The 17,637-nt window shown below is 51.8% G+C and overlaps 1 protein-coding gene and 1 long non-coding RNA gene across 4 annotated transcripts in view; one reads left to right on the top strand and one right to left on the bottom strand.

Annotated features, from left to right (window-relative positions):
• NTM (neurotrimin) overlaps window positions 1-17,637 on the bottom strand; it is a 356,205-nt gene that overhangs the window by 251,424 nt on the left and 87,144 nt on the right. The gene's annotated exons all lie outside the window — the stretch shown is intronic.
• LOC135401869 (uncharacterized) lies at window positions 10,519-14,918 on the top strand. The gene is made up of 2 exons (XR_010424949.1): window positions 10,519-12,968; window positions 14,061-14,918. It is a non-coding gene; the product is annotated as an uncharacterized LOC135401869 (long non-coding RNA).

Raw genomic sequence — 17,637 nt, 5'->3', positions numbered from 1 at the left:
CTCAGGGCTTTTCGCTCCCCGAGCAGGGGGCTGCAGTTTTATATCCTGGAGAGCTGGGAAGATGCTTCCCAGTCCCAGCTGTGTCCTGCCACATCAGCTCATGTCATCGGGCCATTACCAAACTATTACCAGCTTCCTGCAGAATTTTTTCCCCCTGAATTCCCCAGACAGCCACAGATCTCTCCGGGTCCTCAGGGGGGGCACAAAGACGTCACCAGCTACAGCAATTCCTGGTTGGTCCCCTGGATGGAGAGGCTTTTATTTTTGACAGCTTTGTGTTGCACTCTGCATTTTGCAGCACAGTGCTGGTTGGGGCTGGGGGACAGTTGCCAGGTGGGGTTAAGTCACAACAAGCAGGTGATGGACATGGGATGTACTGGGAACACTGGCAACCTGCTCAGCTCCCAGCACCAGCCCCACTCAGCCAGTTTGGAATCCATTCCTGCTGAGGGAAGCTTCCCTCTGCGAGGTTCTGTGTTCTCCTACAAGGATGGCAGCACAAGGAGTGGGGCTGGGACAGGCTGGGCACAACACAGACCCCCAGGGCAGGCAGAGCAGTGAGGGTGTGGCAGAGCTTCCACAGCCCCAGTGCTGATGGGAAAAGGCAGGATGGAAAGGGACAAGTGGTCAGTCACTGGGGATGAACTCAGGAGCCCCAGCACAAACATCAGCTCTGCTGGGGGAACATCAGGGTCAGAGCTGGGGACATCGACTGCTCCGGGAGCCAGGCTGGGTAGAGATGCACAAACCAGCTCTGAGCAGCCTGGTCTAGTGGAAGGTGTCCCTGTCCTGGCAGGGTTGGTTGCAATGAGGTGATCTTTAGGGTCCCTTCCACCCCAAACCATGCTGGGGTTCTGTGAAACACTCATTTCACCCCCCGCTCTGCACCAAACATGTGAATAAAGTCCCTGCACGAGCTCTCCTCAAAACAAAGCTCACGAGGAGCTTGGCCTGGGGCAAACTCGTATCCCTAGACAAGCCCCAAGGGGCAGATCCAGGCTGGCACAGCGAGCTGGATGCAGGAAAACCCCGATGACAAACGGCATCAGCACCGCCACACCAATTAGCTGCTCGGAGAGGTTAAGACAATGCAAATCCCATCCCTGCCAGACAGAAGATGCCAAGGGAACGTGCTCTGAAAGGTTTGGCCTCCTTAGCATCTCTCCAAAGTAATTCCACTTGTAACTCATAAAGCTTCCCCAGCCGCCTGCGCGGGGCTTGCCAGCTCCTGGATGAGACAGACATTTGTATGAGATATACAAAGCCATTTAGCTGTTCAAAAGCTATCAGCACTTACATGCAAGGTTGAAGCAGGACAGATTCTGCTGCATTCAGGGCATCAAAGGGGATTATCCGGGAAATGATAACAGATTTTAATTTAGATCCTCCAAGATGGGTATTGGGGCTGGGCAGGGAGAGGTAGGGAAAGAAAAGGGGGGGGCAAGGGGAGGCATTGTAAGGTGGGGCGGGGGAGAAAAGGAAAATAAATAAGCAAGGAGAGATTGCTGATTGCAAAAGTTGTGTCCAGTCCTTTTCCCTGCTGACCATGGAGCCGCCGCTGCCACGTCATCATCCCTCCTCCTGCCCCCACTCCTTGCCCCCTAATCCTTCCCCATTCCAAGGTGAACACTCAGCTGCAGCCCCCCATCACCAAATATTGCTGGTTTTCCTGGGCACAGCCTCTATTCCTGCTCAGAGGTCTCTTTTCCAGGCAGGAGAGGAAGAGGCTGCCCATCCAGCTGTGACTCTGGATATCAGACAGTCTATCAACGGCTTCTGGGTACATTAAGTTCTCCTTTGCAGAGAGATCTCTATATTCCTGTCCTCCCAGCCTGATTTTCCATGCAGACTTAAAGAGCTTTACACAATGAACACCTCTGCATCTCAGACACGCTTGGCTTTATGTATTTTAAGTTATCTAATTTGAGAGGCAGGATCTGAGCCTTTCCACACAAGGGAAGGATGGATGGAGGTACCTCCAGATAAGATGGGAGCTGCTTTTTGGATATGCTGAAGGCCCTGTTCAATTTTGAACACTCCCTCAAAATCAAAACATTTCATTAAAACCATAAAAGCAGCGTCTCTGTCTTTTAAATTGTTTTAATTGAAGCTACGTGGCAAATCCTTCCAGATTGAGGAATAGATTTAAGTCAATCCCAAGCCTTGCTTTCTTTTTAGAAGCAGCTCTTGCCTCATGTCCTCTCCTGCCACATGGCTTCTTTGCAGGTTTTGCCTTTCTATTTCCGACAGTCCCAGATGGGATCTATGAATAAAACTGCAGAGGAGCTGGAGATTGGCTCCGAGTCATTAACGCAGCAAATATAGACTCTGCTCGAGATCTGACAGGGAGGGGGGAGCAAAGCTGCCACCTCTCTTCTGGAGGGTGGATCCAGGCTAATGTGGAATGACACATCCCCACGGACACCAAGGGAGCAGAGGGGACAGTTCTTGCCCTTTAGTCCCCAGACAAATTCAGTAGGTGTTGAAAATGCTCCTGGCTATTTGTGGCCCAACTTTCCCACCCAAAATGCCCATCTCATGTAGCTGCTCTTGGAGAAAAAAAGCCAAGTGTCCCAAACTGAACTGCTGGATGAGCCGTATCTTTTGCCAATGGAAAGGTGGTTTTTTTACATGGAGTGCTGTAGGAACAGGATCCCATGGGTGCAAGACAAGTCCACCCTCTGGTTTACCCTGATCTGCCCAGTGACCTCTGCATCCCACCCATCCCCAAAGCACCCACCCTTCACAGGGAGCAGGGAGACACTCACTAACTTATCCAAGGGGACAAGACCAGGAGGATAACTTGGAGCTATTTTCAGTTATATTGATCAAAACCCTGGCAATTTTGTCAAGGAAACTTCTTGGCACAATTTCTCACCCCTCTTTGCACCAATGGGCTGCCTGCAGGGATTAGGAGAGGGGTCAAGCCCAGGAAATGCAGCCAGCATCCCAAAAATACCTCCAAATCCTCCAGCTTCCCAAGCCAACGCTCAGGACAGGTCTGAAAGCATGGCCTGTGCATGGACTCAGGTTTATAAAACAACTGCAATGCCCCCAAAAACAAGAGGGATGAGCCCAGTGTGACAACCTGGATGTCACCAGCACAGCCTGGAGGCAGGACAGTCCCTCTGCTTCCAGACCACTGAGGTTGAGCTGATGTCCAGGTCAACATCAGGAGACTGTCACCTAATGAGAGCCTCTGAAAAGCACCCAAAACCACAGCAGAACCCTCCACCCACGGAGAAAAAACCCTCAATCCCCACCCTGAGCAAACCCACCACCCATCCTCGCCTCCCACCCTCGGCAATTAAAGCCATAAATAAAAGGTGCAGGAATCCCATTTCACTTTTAAGGCAAAAGGCACGAAAATGGAGAGTGAAGGGCGCTGCTGGGAGGCAGAGGGGGCTGTAATTAAACCCTCCTCCCTCTTTATATTTTCACTGTTTTTTTTCTGAAGGCCTGACTAGAACGCCCTGAAAACCAGAGCAGCAGAAAGGACCCCCCCCTTCCCCTCCCACCGCCCGCCACTAAGTGGAATGAAATGGATTTTTCAAATGTCATGCCAGTATCCACTTAATAATACATTTTCCTATAGACAGGACAATAATATATATTTTAATCACTTTTCTACAGGCAAATAAACGGCATGGAAGCCTGGCCTTCACTGGCGCTTGGAAATTATGAATTTTTCAATAACCTTTTCTATTATTCATCCCGTGTTATTCCATAACATTTCTATGTGAGGAATGTGCTTGCCAGACACTTTATGAATCTCTTCTTTTATTTATTAAACAGCAAGGTGTCTCCCTGAAACCCCTCCTCCCTCCTCTGGAAAGATGTCAGCGGAGCCTGAGCAAGGCTTAAGACATATAATTACACCTGGGGTCATTAATAATTCCCCCCCTGCGAGAGTGGCCACGTGAGCAGCTCCTGGGATGCAGCTGGTTCAGCCCCAGGTGGGTCTGGGGGCAGAGGCAGAGGATAAAATCCAAAGTTTAAGGAAGAGGGCAAAGGGGTGGGCTCAGGGGAGATGTCCCATAAAAGCCTCTTTATATAGGAAGGGATTTGCTGCTGGCACAGCACAGTTCCCTTGGCTCTGGAAGGAGCCACATTAGAGATAAGGGCAGTGTCCATGAGTTTGGAGTCTGGGAGAAGGGCTGTGAAGCCAGCGCTGCATCCCTGGTTCCATGTGTTCTGTCCTGCATCATGTCCTGCTGGATAGGATGGCCAGAGGCCAATAAAAAAAGGCCTTTTTGGAGTCCCACTCTCCCTCCTCATTTACACAGTGACCTGCTGCGGGAAGAGCCCTGTAAATAAAAATAAAGTCCTTTTCCAGGGATGCCCCCACTCCCCCCTCAGCAGCGCAGCCGTGCCGCGGCTCTGCCGGGCCGTTGGACGCCGTGTACGGCACGGGAAGGGATCAAACAGGGGAGCACCACTTCCAACACCTACCAGCAGCTTAATTATCTGATGATATCTGTGACTTACGTCCCTACACAAGGCAGGAACCTCGGCAGCTGAAGGCACAGATCCTCTGATGCGACCCAATTAGGAATAAAGCTCCGCCACTCGAGAGCAGGGTGGTTTATGTGCACGGCAGGGAGAAAAAAAGCAAAGGAGACGACAAGGAAGCAGACCTGGAATTAATCTGAGAGCTGTGCTCGTGGATACCCACGAGGCAATGGTTAAAAAGATTTATAATTTGGAGGCAATGACCCCGTGGGGGAAGAGCGGGAGGTGCTCTCCTTGCAGCAAGCAGGACCTTATTATTTTGCAAATGACATCTCCATCAGAAGGCAGAGCCTCTCGCTCGGAAATACGGGTGAATAAATGATACGTGGAGGAGCTTTATGCAGATTCTTGGTGGAGAAAAGAAGGAGAAAAAAAAAAAAAACAGAGAGAAAATTAAGGCATAGATTTTTCACGGTGTTCCCCCTCCCACCTCCGAGGTTCAGATAACCAGCGTTGCTCGGGAATTGAAAAAATAATAAATAAATAAGTCCAATAAAAAGATCGAAAACTGCTGCCTGCAGCTCTGCACTTAAGAAAGAGGAAGAAGGAATTTTAAGATGTGGTGCTGGATCTAAAAGCAGCTTTGGTGGCTCAAAGCAGGGGGAGCATCCCCAGGCACGGTCCTGGTTCAGCATCTGGGGACCTCATCCCACGCACGGAGAACTGGAGTTCCTGGGGCTGGTCAGGCTCAGATCTGAGCCCAGTTCCTCAGGATCTTTAATTAGCTGATCCCTCCTGCCTGTCACAAGGACACGAGGAAGGACATCACCCCAGCCCGTGGCCAGGAGCCTGTTTCATACCTGTTCAAATACTGATAACTCCGACTCCAGCTGCCTCAGGCGGCCGCGGGCTGACACTGGGCAAAGGATTTCTCTGATAACTCCTTGTAATCAGGGTGGGAAAACAGCCCCATTGAACCCAGCAAGAAAAAAAAATAGAATAAATTTTAAAAAAGCAACTGTGAGAAGAGAGTGGTGACAGGGGCTGTAATGGATTTTCAGGGGCGGGAAATGCTTTTGGTACAACTTTTTGTTGTTGCAACGGGCGACTGGAATTGGAGGAATCGATTGCAGGGCAGGGATGCAGCTCCACGTGCCAGCAGGGAGAGCATGTCCCTGCTCCAGGGTCATTCCTAGACAGCCCCCGGGGAAAAAAACCATGCTACTATTGTTGCTGATATCGTGGTAAAGTGGGGAATCCACAGGGCAGAGGCAGCGTCCTACTGCAGGGAAAAGGCTCTAATAAAGTAAGGAAAACCTCCAGGAAATTTGTTTTTTCCATATAATGAAGATGAGGAGGGGACCTAGAGAGAAACACCAGATAAGTTCCATCCCCAAGGTGGCAGAGGCTGTTTCTGAGGCACAAACCCTGCAGGTTTTATGCCAGGTGTGAACTGAAGTGACCGTGGGCACCAAGTGGCACCATTTCCCAGTGCCCTCATTAGTCAGAATTCCCATTTCATGCCCAGCGCTGGTTATTTTTAAACCTGCACATCCAACATGAGCAGAAAGCTGGGAAGATGGGAGGCTCCAGCCAGCACTGGGAGAAGGAATGTCCACGGCAAACAGCAGCAGGGGGTGAAGGAACACGAGAGCAGGGAACAAGGAGGGCTGGGACACAAGGCTGTAAGGAAGGGTGGGCACAATAATCCCAGAGTTCAGTGTGGATAGTGACCATCAGAACTTTTCCAAAACATCCTGGAATCTTGCAGATTCCCAGGAACTGTGAGGGTGGCACAGATTGTCCAGGAACTGCCCTGGCACAGGTTGTCCAGAGAAGCTGTGGCTGCCCCATCCCTGGAAGTGTCCAAGGCCAGGTTGGACGGGGCTTGGAGCAACCTGGGCTAGTGGGAGGTGTCCCTGCCCATGGCAGGGGGTGGAAGAAGATGAGCTTTAAGGTCCTTTTCCACCCAAACCATTCTCAGCAGGGTTGAGAGGAGGAAGCAAATCCTTAGGGGGGTGGATAGAAGAAGGGGTGGCTTGGAGACAGAAGAAGGAAGCCTCCTGAGGTGGTGGGCTCACCATCCTCGTGCACTCCTCTGCAGCAGCATGAGCAGGGAAGGCTGACCTGATTTTCTCAATCCCAAAGGCATTTCTGGACATCCAAACCCAGATGCTCCCAACTGCAATCCCCTCTATAATTCTGCCTTCTGCACAGCTTTGAAGGCCCCCTAAAACTGAGGTGCCCCAAATCCCAACCCATTTGCTCCCAATCCCTTCGCTCTCCTTCTTTCTCCTTGCCAGAAAGGTTCTGGCAGTCAGGTCCAACCTGAGCTGGGGGGAAGCAAAGGCTTGTTGGTGAATCTCAGGACATCTGGGAGTCTCCAGCAAAATGAAACCAAGGTACCAACATGTTGTGATGGCCCACATCTCCAGAAGGATCTGGTGGACCCAGCTCCACGTAGGTACCAAAAGAAACAGCTGAATTTTCCAATGGGCTCGACATTGAGTTCCTCAGAAATGCAGGAATTGTTCCAGCAATCCAAGCTGGGCACTTTGGGAAACAGACACTGAACTAACCACTTGGAAAACACCTTCCAAGTCTCTCTGAAGCTTTACCCTGCAACGACAGCTCCAACTTTTTAATGGCACCCGAAGTATTTTCAGCCTGGTTTCCTGAGGAAATGAGCCTCACACACCGGCAGTGCCTGCCTGGCTCTTTCCTTCCCACATCTCCAGTGCTTTCTAAACCTTATAACCCATTTCAATAAAATCTGATGGAAGGACACATTTATCTCCAAGACACAAGTTTGAGGAAAATAGGCAAGCAGTCAGATGAAAGATACTATTAATGCTTTTACCCAGAGAAAGGCAGGACTGTGAATTCAACTTCTTTTAAGCATGAGAAAATCTAGCACGAGTTTGCTCTCGAGACACAGGCACAGGGATCCAGGAATAATTATTTCTGCTGCTCATGGAAATAGCTGTGTGTGTTTTTTTATATGTATGAAATCAACACCAGAATATTTGCCTGGATAAACTAATCGAAATTGCTTGTTGGATGAGTTCACTGGCTATAAAACCCTGCAGTTACAAGGTATAATTACAGCAGCTTTTATTTTCCTCAACAAAAAAAGTCTTCATTAAAACAGAGTTAAGGTTGTAAACAGATCATTAATTTATAACAACATTATCAGATGGGTTACAGTTATTAAAAGAGCACACACCGAAGAGCCAGGAAAGCGAGGAGTGAAGGTTAAAACAGGCTGAGATTTGGAAAGCTGAGTTTCATAAATATCCCAGCCCCAGCCTGATCAGCAGCAGGGATATTGCAGCAAGGACACCCGGGGAGATCTGCATTATGGATGGGCTGGTGGGAGGGTTGGAATGCTCCCAGAGCAGGCACGGGCACGGAGCTTCCCAGGAGACCTGTGGGGATCTGGAGCTGCCAAGATCTGGTCTAGTGGAAGGTGCCCCTGCCCATGGAATGAGGGGTGGAATTGAGATGAGCTTTGAGGTCCCTTTCACCCCAAAGTGGAAGGTGCCCCTGCCCATGGAATGAGGGGTGGAATTGAGATGAGCTTTGAGGTCCCCTTCACCCCAAAGCACTCTGGGATTCTCTAATTTGCCCCACTGAACACCACAAACAGCCCAGGGGGCTGAGCCTCCCCCTGGCTCACACTTCCTGAGCCCTTTTTGGGCTGCAGCTCATCTCACCTGGATTAACCCCAAGGCTCTGAACCCACTGGGGTCTGCCCAGCGTTTCCAGCCCCCCCGGAACCCTCTGGGTGCCCACGTGTGACTCAGGGCAGCGACAGCCACAGGGACCACACCGAGGGATGCACAGCAAAGTTGCTCTTCCCTTTCAAAGGAAAATCCCATTTTTACTGCCTACAGAGAGCAAAGACCAACAGCAGCTCTGAATCACAGCTGGGAGGGCCCACAATGGGATTTCTCCCAGGAACTCAGGACCTGGCACGTCCCTGTGCTGCTCAGTTCAAGCAAAGGTCCCTCCTTTGGGCAGCAGACCAGAGCTAACAGAAAATGAGGGTGAGCACACACGGGCGGGGGGGGGGGGGGGAATCACGGGAATTCAGAGAAAATAGGGTTTTTGAGCTGTTTACTTTCCCTCTCAACCTTGGGTTTGCATTTCTTTTATCCCTTCCTTTACTGTAAGTACAAAACATTAGCTGTCTCCCAGTAACTTCTGGAGGAGCCAAGAGCTGGATTGATGGACCCAGCAGGGAAGAAACGAGCCTCCCATGTGTCCCCAGCCCCAAGAAAATCTGGGATTTGGTGTCTTGCCATCAAGCAGGACACAGGCACGACCAATTCCCTCATGGCCTTGGCTTGGGGCCTCCTGCTTCCCTTGAAACCTTCCCCTGGTTTGCTTTCAGCACACTGAGAGGGGAGAGAGAGAGAGAAATACAATCCTGGAAAACCTTTTAAAGCCTGCACAGCTCTCCCTTGATAGCACGTTGTTAAAAGGGATGTTATTGCGAGGGGACACTGTGAATCTATACAGTCAATGCTCCAGAACTTTAGTGGCAAAACAACTCAATAGCCTCAATTGACTGCATGAAATTCTATCATTTTACCACTACAAAGAGAGAAGGCAGGAGGAAAAAAATAAGAGCCTACATTGCATTTGTCTTTCGTTACCCCCCTGGGCAAGAGAATCTCAATCCCTGCCCTTAGCACAATGTGAGCCAACTCCTAAGTGGCTACAATAAAAAAATAAGAAGCCAAACACCTCCCAGATGCACTCCCACACTCCAGAGCTGCTCTCCTGACTACCCCAAAAAGAACAGCCTCGGCAGCAAAAAGGCACAGCATCGTCCCCAGGCAGCTGCCTTGATTACCACCTTCCCTCTGATGAAGATGACGTGGGATATGATTAAAGATGCTCTGAAAAGACACACAAGTAATAGAGGAGAACTTTTTCCCTCCTCTCCCCAGCTAGGTCACTAGGTGTTCCTCCTCAGCGGCTCATTTCTTATTCCAGATTTGTCCAGGCCCTGCTCTTCTTCATCAGCTGAAGAGCTCCGAGGCCGCCGGCGCCTCGATTGTTCCTCTCCTGCTGATTGGGCTTTGTGGATCTCGGGAAGCTTCTGCCTGATGGCAGGAACCTGCCTGCACCCTCCACTGACTGCGCTTAAGAGGGCTCCAAGGGATCATGGGGGGCTCAGAGCATCACAAAGAACCAGCAAGTATTTCTTTCCTAAAGCCAAACCCCTGCTTAGCTTCTTTCCCCCTTTTTTTCCCTGCTGTACGTTCAGGAATTCAGCTGCTTTCTCCGCAGCAATGAGGAAGGATGCCAATCACCCCGAGCTGTCCTCCATCCATCCCCACGAGGGAGAGAAAAGACACTTTTAATTCGAGTAGCACAATCCAGCAGCCAGGTCAGGGGGCTGAGGGGCAGCCAGGCGCCTGGCTCTGTCCCTGTGCACTTTGGGAGAGTCCCAGCGCTCCCCTGGTCCCCCTCTCATTTTTCCTTCCCTTTTGCCCTTCCCTGCCATCTGACACATGGGCTGTTTCCTTGTCCCCCATCCAAACTCCAGCAGCCTCCTCACTCCCTGCACATGCTAATGAGCGATGCCACTGAAACCTGGGCGTGCAGGGCCGAGCATCTGTGCTCCCACGGAAACCTCTGCATTCAGGGGGTGGAGGGTGGAACAGCACAGGCAGCAGGGCTTTGCCTTAGCACTCCATCACCCCCTGTGCTTCCAGCCCTCTGCCCACCCCAAAATCCTCTCCCCAGCCCCAGGGTCCCTCCCCATCCCAAGCCAGTATGGGATCAGCACACGGCTGCCGGGAGGGGCTGTGCCGACTCGTGCAGCTCCTCGGTGCAAGGCAGCACCTGCCGGGATGTCTCAGCGCAGGCAATTGATATTCCACCGAGCATCTTTGGAAAATAATCTGCAAACAAGACGCTGCAGGCTATAAAATCACTCCCTCTCCTTCGCTTTAGATCGCGGCTTAATAAAAGCATAACACAAGGTAGCCGAGGAAACCGGCGCACTTTGCCCAACCACCTCATCCCTTTGTGTATTATTAATCGGTTTCAAGTTGTACCGTGGTTTCCTGGGGCGGGAAGGAGAAGGGGCTCTCCGGCTGTGGAGGAGACTTGTTTTTTCCCTTTCAAGGTTCGCCGAGGAAAGTCTCACTTAGAGGAGCGGCGGCGGAAAGAAAGTGGCACTTACAGCTCTGGTTCCCCGCCACGCTCACGGTGAGGATCCATGGGGAAAGTCAGTCGGGGCTTATCTCTGCTGAAGGACAGCGGGGTGGAGAAGTTTCAGCCAAATCAGGTGGAAAAAGCATCGGGAAAATGGGGAAAATGAGGTGCAGATCCAGACACACCGGTTTTTTAGGAGGGCGGAATGGGGAGCAGAGTGGTGTTTTGCAGCTGAGAAGCTGATGCCTCCCACCCACCCAAAGCCTTCACCAATGCTCCTTTGCTTCAAAACCCACGGAATTAAGTTTGGAGAAGACCTTGCTGGGTCCCTGCTGGGTTTGAAGGAGCTCAGTGCAGGGGTCTCCTCCTTGATCACCACAACACATCACACAGGAACACATACAGAGGGTCTGCAGCCTCTTCCTCAGCATGGATTTGGTTTTAGGCACAGGCAGAATCATCTCCAAAAGCTCCCAGGCTGGACTCAGCAGCTCCCTGGATGCTGCAGAGCCTGTTGGAGAGCAGCTGTGAGATGCTGAGTGCTCCCATCTGTGGGGTTTCTGCATCACCTGGACAAGGAAGGGTTTTCCAGTGGGGAAGAAAGGCATGGAGCATCCATCAGAACCCCGGGAGCAGCACGGGCAGGAGACCAACAGGCTGCTTGCCGAGCCTTCCGATAATTTTCCCACTCCCACTAAAAAAGTACAATATATTGTCTGTTTGGGAGCAGTTTAAGTTGCTTCATTTCACACAGTAAATTAAGCTGATTTCTTTAATAGGGGATTTTTATTTGGTGTCAAGCCCCAACTGTTATCCCAAACCCTGGGACTCCAGCTACTAAACCTTCTCCCAGGATACGGAGCCGAAAGCGCTGCTGGGTTTGGTGACACTCAGAAATAAATGGCTCATTCCTCAACGCCCCAGCTATTTACTGCTGCCACCTGACCCAAGAGATTTCTTCAAGCAAAACTGCTTTTTAGATTTTCCCAATGGAAAACAAGGCACTGGGAGCCCTCCCAGAGCACAGACCCTTCCCCAGCTCCTGCAGGGCATGTAAATTCATTCTAGGGTGGGATAAAACACTAAAAAAACCCTCAAAACCCTGGCCAGGGAGAATATCAAGCTTTTGTCTTCTGGCAGAGCTTGGTCTTGACTTTCTTTCAGACTGAAGTCCAGATGGGAGCTCAGCTCCTGGTCTGGAAACTGCTCCTCTTTGTGACAAGAATGAAGCTCAGGATGTGGCCAAGCTGATTCCAGCTGGGCAAATATTTGCCCCCTCCACTCCCTGCTGTGGCTACTGGGGCTTCACAGCATTTAATGGGACCAGAACCAGTGGCCAAGCAGGGAGGTCTCTGGCCCTTGCTCTGCCAGCAGGATGTCATCACCTCTTGAGACTAAAAAACACCCCTGAGATTTTCAATTCCCGAGAGGTGAAGAGCAGCTCCCAGGGAGTGGGGATGTGGTCATTTATTTCACTTAAATGAAAAAAACCAGCAAAGTGCCAATCCTGGCTCCGAGCAGACACTGCCTGCAAGGCAGAGCCCAGCCCTGCTGGCAAAATTCCCCTGCTCCATGGAATCCAGCTGCCCTCCTGCCCCACTCCCTCCTCCTCAGCGCTTCCCATCGCTCTGCTGGATCCACGCCTGGTTAAGCAGGTGACAAATGCCCCCAGTTCATTTTCTCCTCTCCCCTATCTGGGGTGCTGCTGACATTTTGATATTTCCCTCTGAGATTATCCTTCACATAATGAATTTTCTCCCCGACCCCTCCTTTTTTTTTTTCCCTCCTGTGCCTTTTGGCTTTGCCAACACACTCTCTCTCTCTCTCTCCTCTGCCGACTCCGGGAGCACGCCCGCCACAAGATGAATCGCCCGGAGACTCCTGGTGCATCCTTCTTTACACTTCACATCTTCCCCCCGCCGATGAGAAATGGGATTTTTCCTCATCCATCATAAGTCAGCGTGACAGGGCTGTCGTTCTCCGGCCCCGCGTCGCTGTATCCTGAGCCTCTCCGTCCCGCCTGGCTGAGCAGCCCCGCTTCCCTGCCAGCAGCTGGGACCTTTCCGAAGTGCTTTCGCTTGTATCGGGAATCTGGGCACTGAGAAAAAGTTATTTCGGAGCTCTTCCAGCCTCCAAACCTGTCTCTGGGGCTGTGCCCCACTAACAGAGGTGTTAATGCTAAGGAGGAGTCCTGGGAGGGACTTGGAAGGGGACTTCGTGACTCCCACGAGGTCTGGCTGTGAGCCAGGACTGGCTACCCACAGAACCTGCCTTTGTATCCCACTTGTCAAGAAGCAAACTCCAAACCTGAGCAATGGCATCGAAACCAAAGGAATAAAAAGGTAAAATTGTCAATTTTCATCTCTCCGATAAACTCCAAGCATTTCACTTCAATTTTCCTCCTGTAACATCAATCAGAGCAGAGGATTTCTGCCTCAGGTACAATTTGATATGGATACTTCCCTCTTTTTGACATGGGATATTTTTTCTGACAACTTCCACTTGCTCAGAAATTCCCCCTGGGCCTGGAACAGAGGGAATTTGGGGTGGTGGAATCACCCCCCATGAATTCAGGCAACACAAAGCCCATCAGAAAGGTGGAATCTCCTGCTGAGTTTCGGAGCAACCCACTGCTTTCACTCCATGCTGAGCATCCTTCCTTGGAAAGCCGGTTTGTGAGAGGCTGGCAGAGACACTGGGGGGGGTTTGGAGTGAGGATGGCAGGGGGAAATCAGAGGCAGGCAAGGGTCAGGTGGCTCTTTGCTGCCTGCTGCCACCTGGTCCTGCAATCCAAGCTTGTTTCCATGACAATTGCAGGCCACTTCACTCCAAGCCATCAAAAAAAAGAGGGCAGCAAGCTGTCCAAGAGACATGGAGAAGTGACAGCTCTGGGGTTGGACCCCCATGAGCAGGTTGTCTCTCAGCTCTGCTGGATAAATCACTGCATTTGGGGTTTTCCCCCTACAAAATGTGTTGCCACAGCCCCTCGTGGGGATGAGCCTGCTCCCCTCCCCATGCCAGGTCCCCACAGCACCTGCCCCTCTCAGTGAAGCCATGCCCAGTCTGCAGAGCCAGGAGCAGGGCAGGAGCATCCCTGGGACTCACAGCAGAGGCAGGGAAGAGCTCCCAGCCGTCCTCCCTCTTGTCATTCCAAGACAAGCAGCTCAGCTGGGAAAAGAAGATTTAACTGTGTTTGCTTCAAACCCCCAAAATGAGTTCCCTCCCATCTGCCAGGAGAGATTGATCTCCTGAGTCAGCCATAAATTGCCTGAAAACTCCCTTGGAGCACTTAGGCAAGAGAAAAAAGAGGCAGGGAATGGTGCTGCTCCGAGCTCCCATCCTGCAAGGACACTGCCTGGCAGCAGGGGAATTACCCGGCTCGGCTACAACAATTTCAGCTTGTTAGTTCACTTTCTGATTCCTTTTATCTGCAGGGAAAGATCTTTCTGCCCCAAAAGGAGAATCCCAGTTGCCCAATTCCTTATTCAACTTCCTGCATCGTGCTGACTCAGCATTACAGTGAGGAGGAAACCTCTCTCCCATCTCCCAGGTCGTGGATACCCCCAGGGAAAACTGTGCAGCCACTTCATGTCACTTCTGGGCACTGGGCAGTGTCACAGGGGGAGAGGAGCCTCTTGCAACGATGGAGTAAACCTGGAGTAAATAGTGGCCATCCAACATCACGTGTCTGCAGCCCAGATCTCCAACTGCCAATACTTCAAAGTTAAAAAGGCAAGATAGATATATATATATATAATTTTTTTTTAAGTCTCAGGCTCATTAGTCCAGTTCAAGCTGTGTTGCTCCACTAGAAAGGCTCTGATGATGCCAGTTTTATTCCCTACTGGAATAAAATTTTTCCCCTTTAACTTTTGCGAGTTAAAGTTTTCAAAGAGACCTGCTCAAAACTCGCCTTCTGGAAATCCATATTAACTAATTCCATGCAAACCTGCGGAAAGCGCTCCCACTATTGCTGATCCCAAACCTGCAGCAGGAGTTTAGTCCTTCAAAACCAGATTGGAAAAGACCAGGATGGCTTTTTCACCTTTCTAACCTAAAGGCTGCTTTTGGTCCCTGCTTTTGAGTGGTTTCTTGCCTCGAGGGAAGAGGAGGTTTCTCCCTGGCATTCCAAAATCCTACCTATGATTGCAGAGGCCGGACACTTGGAGACAGTGGGAGAGAAATCCGAGTGTCTGCATTTTGATGTGGCAACACCTGCTGAATGTAAACTGCAAAATAATTGGGGACTAGAGATGCTCGTGGCTGTTTGGAATAGCAGGATGAAAGGATAACTCTTGTCTTGGAGTAATCCCCCAAACAAATAATTCCTGAGCATCTGTTCAGACAAATTAGAAGGAAAAACAGAGATGTCCAAACAGGCCAGTCATGATACACACAGTGCAAGAGGGAGGAACTTCCCAAACGAGCTGATGCTTCTCAGTCCTGCCAAGCCCAGGAGAGGGGAAGAGGATAACTGGGAAGGTGGGAGTCAGAGGGTTTTTGGGGAAGCAGTCACGAGCCATGTGGAGTGGTTCTTAACATAAAAATGATGTGGAAAAAAGAAGCTCGGAAGGCTGGAGCCCCTCTGTTCTGGAGCCAGGCTGGGAGAGCTGGGGGGGTTCACCCGGAGGAGAGAAGACTCCAGGGAGACCTGAGAGCCCCTTCCAGGGCCTAAAGGGGCTCCAGGAGAGCTGGAGAGGGACTTGGGACAAGGGTCTGGAGGAACAGGACAAGGGGGAATGGCTTCCCACTGCCAGAGGGCAGGGTTAGATGGGATATTGGGAAGGAATTGTTCCCTGTGAGGGTGGGGAGGCCCTGGCACAGGTTGCCCAGAGAAGCTGTGGCTGCCCCATCCCTGGAAGTGTCCAAGGCCAGGTTGGACGGGGCTTGGAGCAACCTGGGCTAGTGGAAGGTGTCCCTGCCCATGGCAGGGGGTGGAATGAGATGATCTTCAAGGTCCCTTCCAACCCCAAACAATCCCTGCTCCTGTGACCCCCTGACTCCATTTCTGGCACACTCACACACTCTGCAAACACTGCTGGGACAGGCACAGACCCCCAGCTCTGCCCCCAGCCCAGCAGGAGGGATCAGCTGCAGCAGCACACTCTGAATTCCATCTCCCTCAGGACAAATGCAATTCCTGGTGCTGCAGGAGGTCCAGGGGACCCAGATTGGCATCTCTTCAGCTGGGATATTTAGAGTGAGAGCCAAGATGTCCCTCTCACCCCTGTAATTCCCTCCCTGCTCTGGCAGGTGACAGATACACCTGAGATGGTGACAGCACTCACAGTGCCATCTTAGGAACGGAGACTTAGGAATCCCCATCCTTCCACTTCCAGATAAAACCCTCAGATCTTGAAAAGAACCATCCCTAGAGATCTCACAGCAGTTCCCAATCCTGCAAGTGGAGGAGACAGACACCACTGACCTCGTCAGTCCCAACTCCTGCCCCCCAGCTCCCCCCATACCCCATCCTCACCCCCCTGGGGGCAGGAGGCAATGCCCAGGGTGCCCCCAATTCATGTCCCCCCACCAAGGCTCAGTACTGCAAGGGATAAACAGCTGGAGGTGGATGTGGGGAGGGAAAGTCTCCCCAGGGGAGGTGATGGAAGCTGCCTTGTGTCCCGAGCTGCAGCCAGCAAGGCTAAATTGAGCCTTCAGGCTCTGCTCCTCCCAGCAACGGCAGCAGGGGAGATTAATGAACAGAGCCAACCTCTTCCTTCTTTTTATGGTTCTTTTTTCCCAGCCATGTCTGAGCACGGCAGTAGAACCAGGATCAATAGGTGGGAAATGTAGGTAATAACTGGCCTTTAAGGAGACAGCTGGGACCTGCATGTCCTGCTCAACCACAAATCCCAATCCTGCCCGACAGGCTTGGCTTTGGCACACAGTTCTTGTGATGCAAGGCACTGGAGAGAGGCCAGCAGCCAGAGGTGCTTCCAGGACTGAGTTCGTCCCTTGGCCCCCACATAAGGAAGGGATCCAGGACCTCAGTTCCATGGGGCAGTGGGAAGGATGGTTGGAATCAGACCCCCAGAATAAGGAAGGCTTCCGATCCATCCACCATTTCTGGGAATGTGTTCAAGCTCTGCCACACCACACCCACTGTCAGCACCCACTACTCAGTGTAAGGGAAATATAATTCAGATTTGCAAATGAGCCACTGGGACAATTTGGGATTTTGAAGCATCCACCACCTGCAGACCAGGAATGGTCAGAGAAGGACTTTGGACAAGGGCCTGGAGTGACAGGACAAGGGGGAATGGCTTCCCACAGCCAGAGGGCAGGGTTAGATGGGATATTGGGAAGGAATCCTTCCCTGTGAGGGTGGGGAGGCCCTGGCACAGGTTGCCCAGAGAAGCTGTGGCTGCCCCATCCCTGGAGTGCTGATTGAACAGGGCTTGGGATAGCAGAAGGTGTCCCTTTCCATGGGGAGGTTGGAACAAGATGATCTACAAGGTCCCTTCCAACCCAAACCATCCTGGGATGGCTCAGTGGTGACAATGGGAGGGAGAATAGTCTGATGGGTCAGACCCATGAGCACCACCATCTTCACTCAGGGCCCACAGCAGGCAAAGCCACTGCACAGCCACTGCCCTGCACAAGCCCCTCAGCCCTACCCTGAGCAGTCCCAGCACCTCGGAGCTGTTCTTATCCAGGTGGGAGGGCAGCTCAACCCCCCAGGATAAGCACCCACCCCACCTGCAGCTTGGGCACCCACTTAGGAGAGGGCAGAGGGAAGGGGCAGCACAGCAGGGATGCAATCCCAGATTCCTGCACCACCCAGCATCCCAGCTGAACAGCCAAGCAGGCTGGGGGCCGGGTGTGACCCGGAGCCATGGTTGTTATGCGAGTCAGGCAGCTCTGGTGACAATTACACAGCTCTCCGAGGCAGCACAGCTGGCTGCCTGCACCTGGGAATGTGCTCCGGGAATCCAGGGCTGCTCTGGGAGACCTGCTCCCCTTGAGGCACTTTTTCCCACTGCCCTCCTGACTCAGGACCTCAGATCA

The sequence above is a fragment of the Pseudopipra pipra genome, chromosome 23, assembly GCF_036250125.1.
Source record: "Pseudopipra pipra isolate bDixPip1 chromosome 23, bDixPip1.hap1, whole genome shotgun sequence".
Lineage (NCBI taxonomy): Eukaryota > Metazoa > Chordata > Aves > Passeriformes > Pipridae > Pseudopipra > Pseudopipra pipra.
Note: the sequence above shows the minus strand (reverse complement) of the source record. Positions and strands in the feature narration are given on the sequence as shown.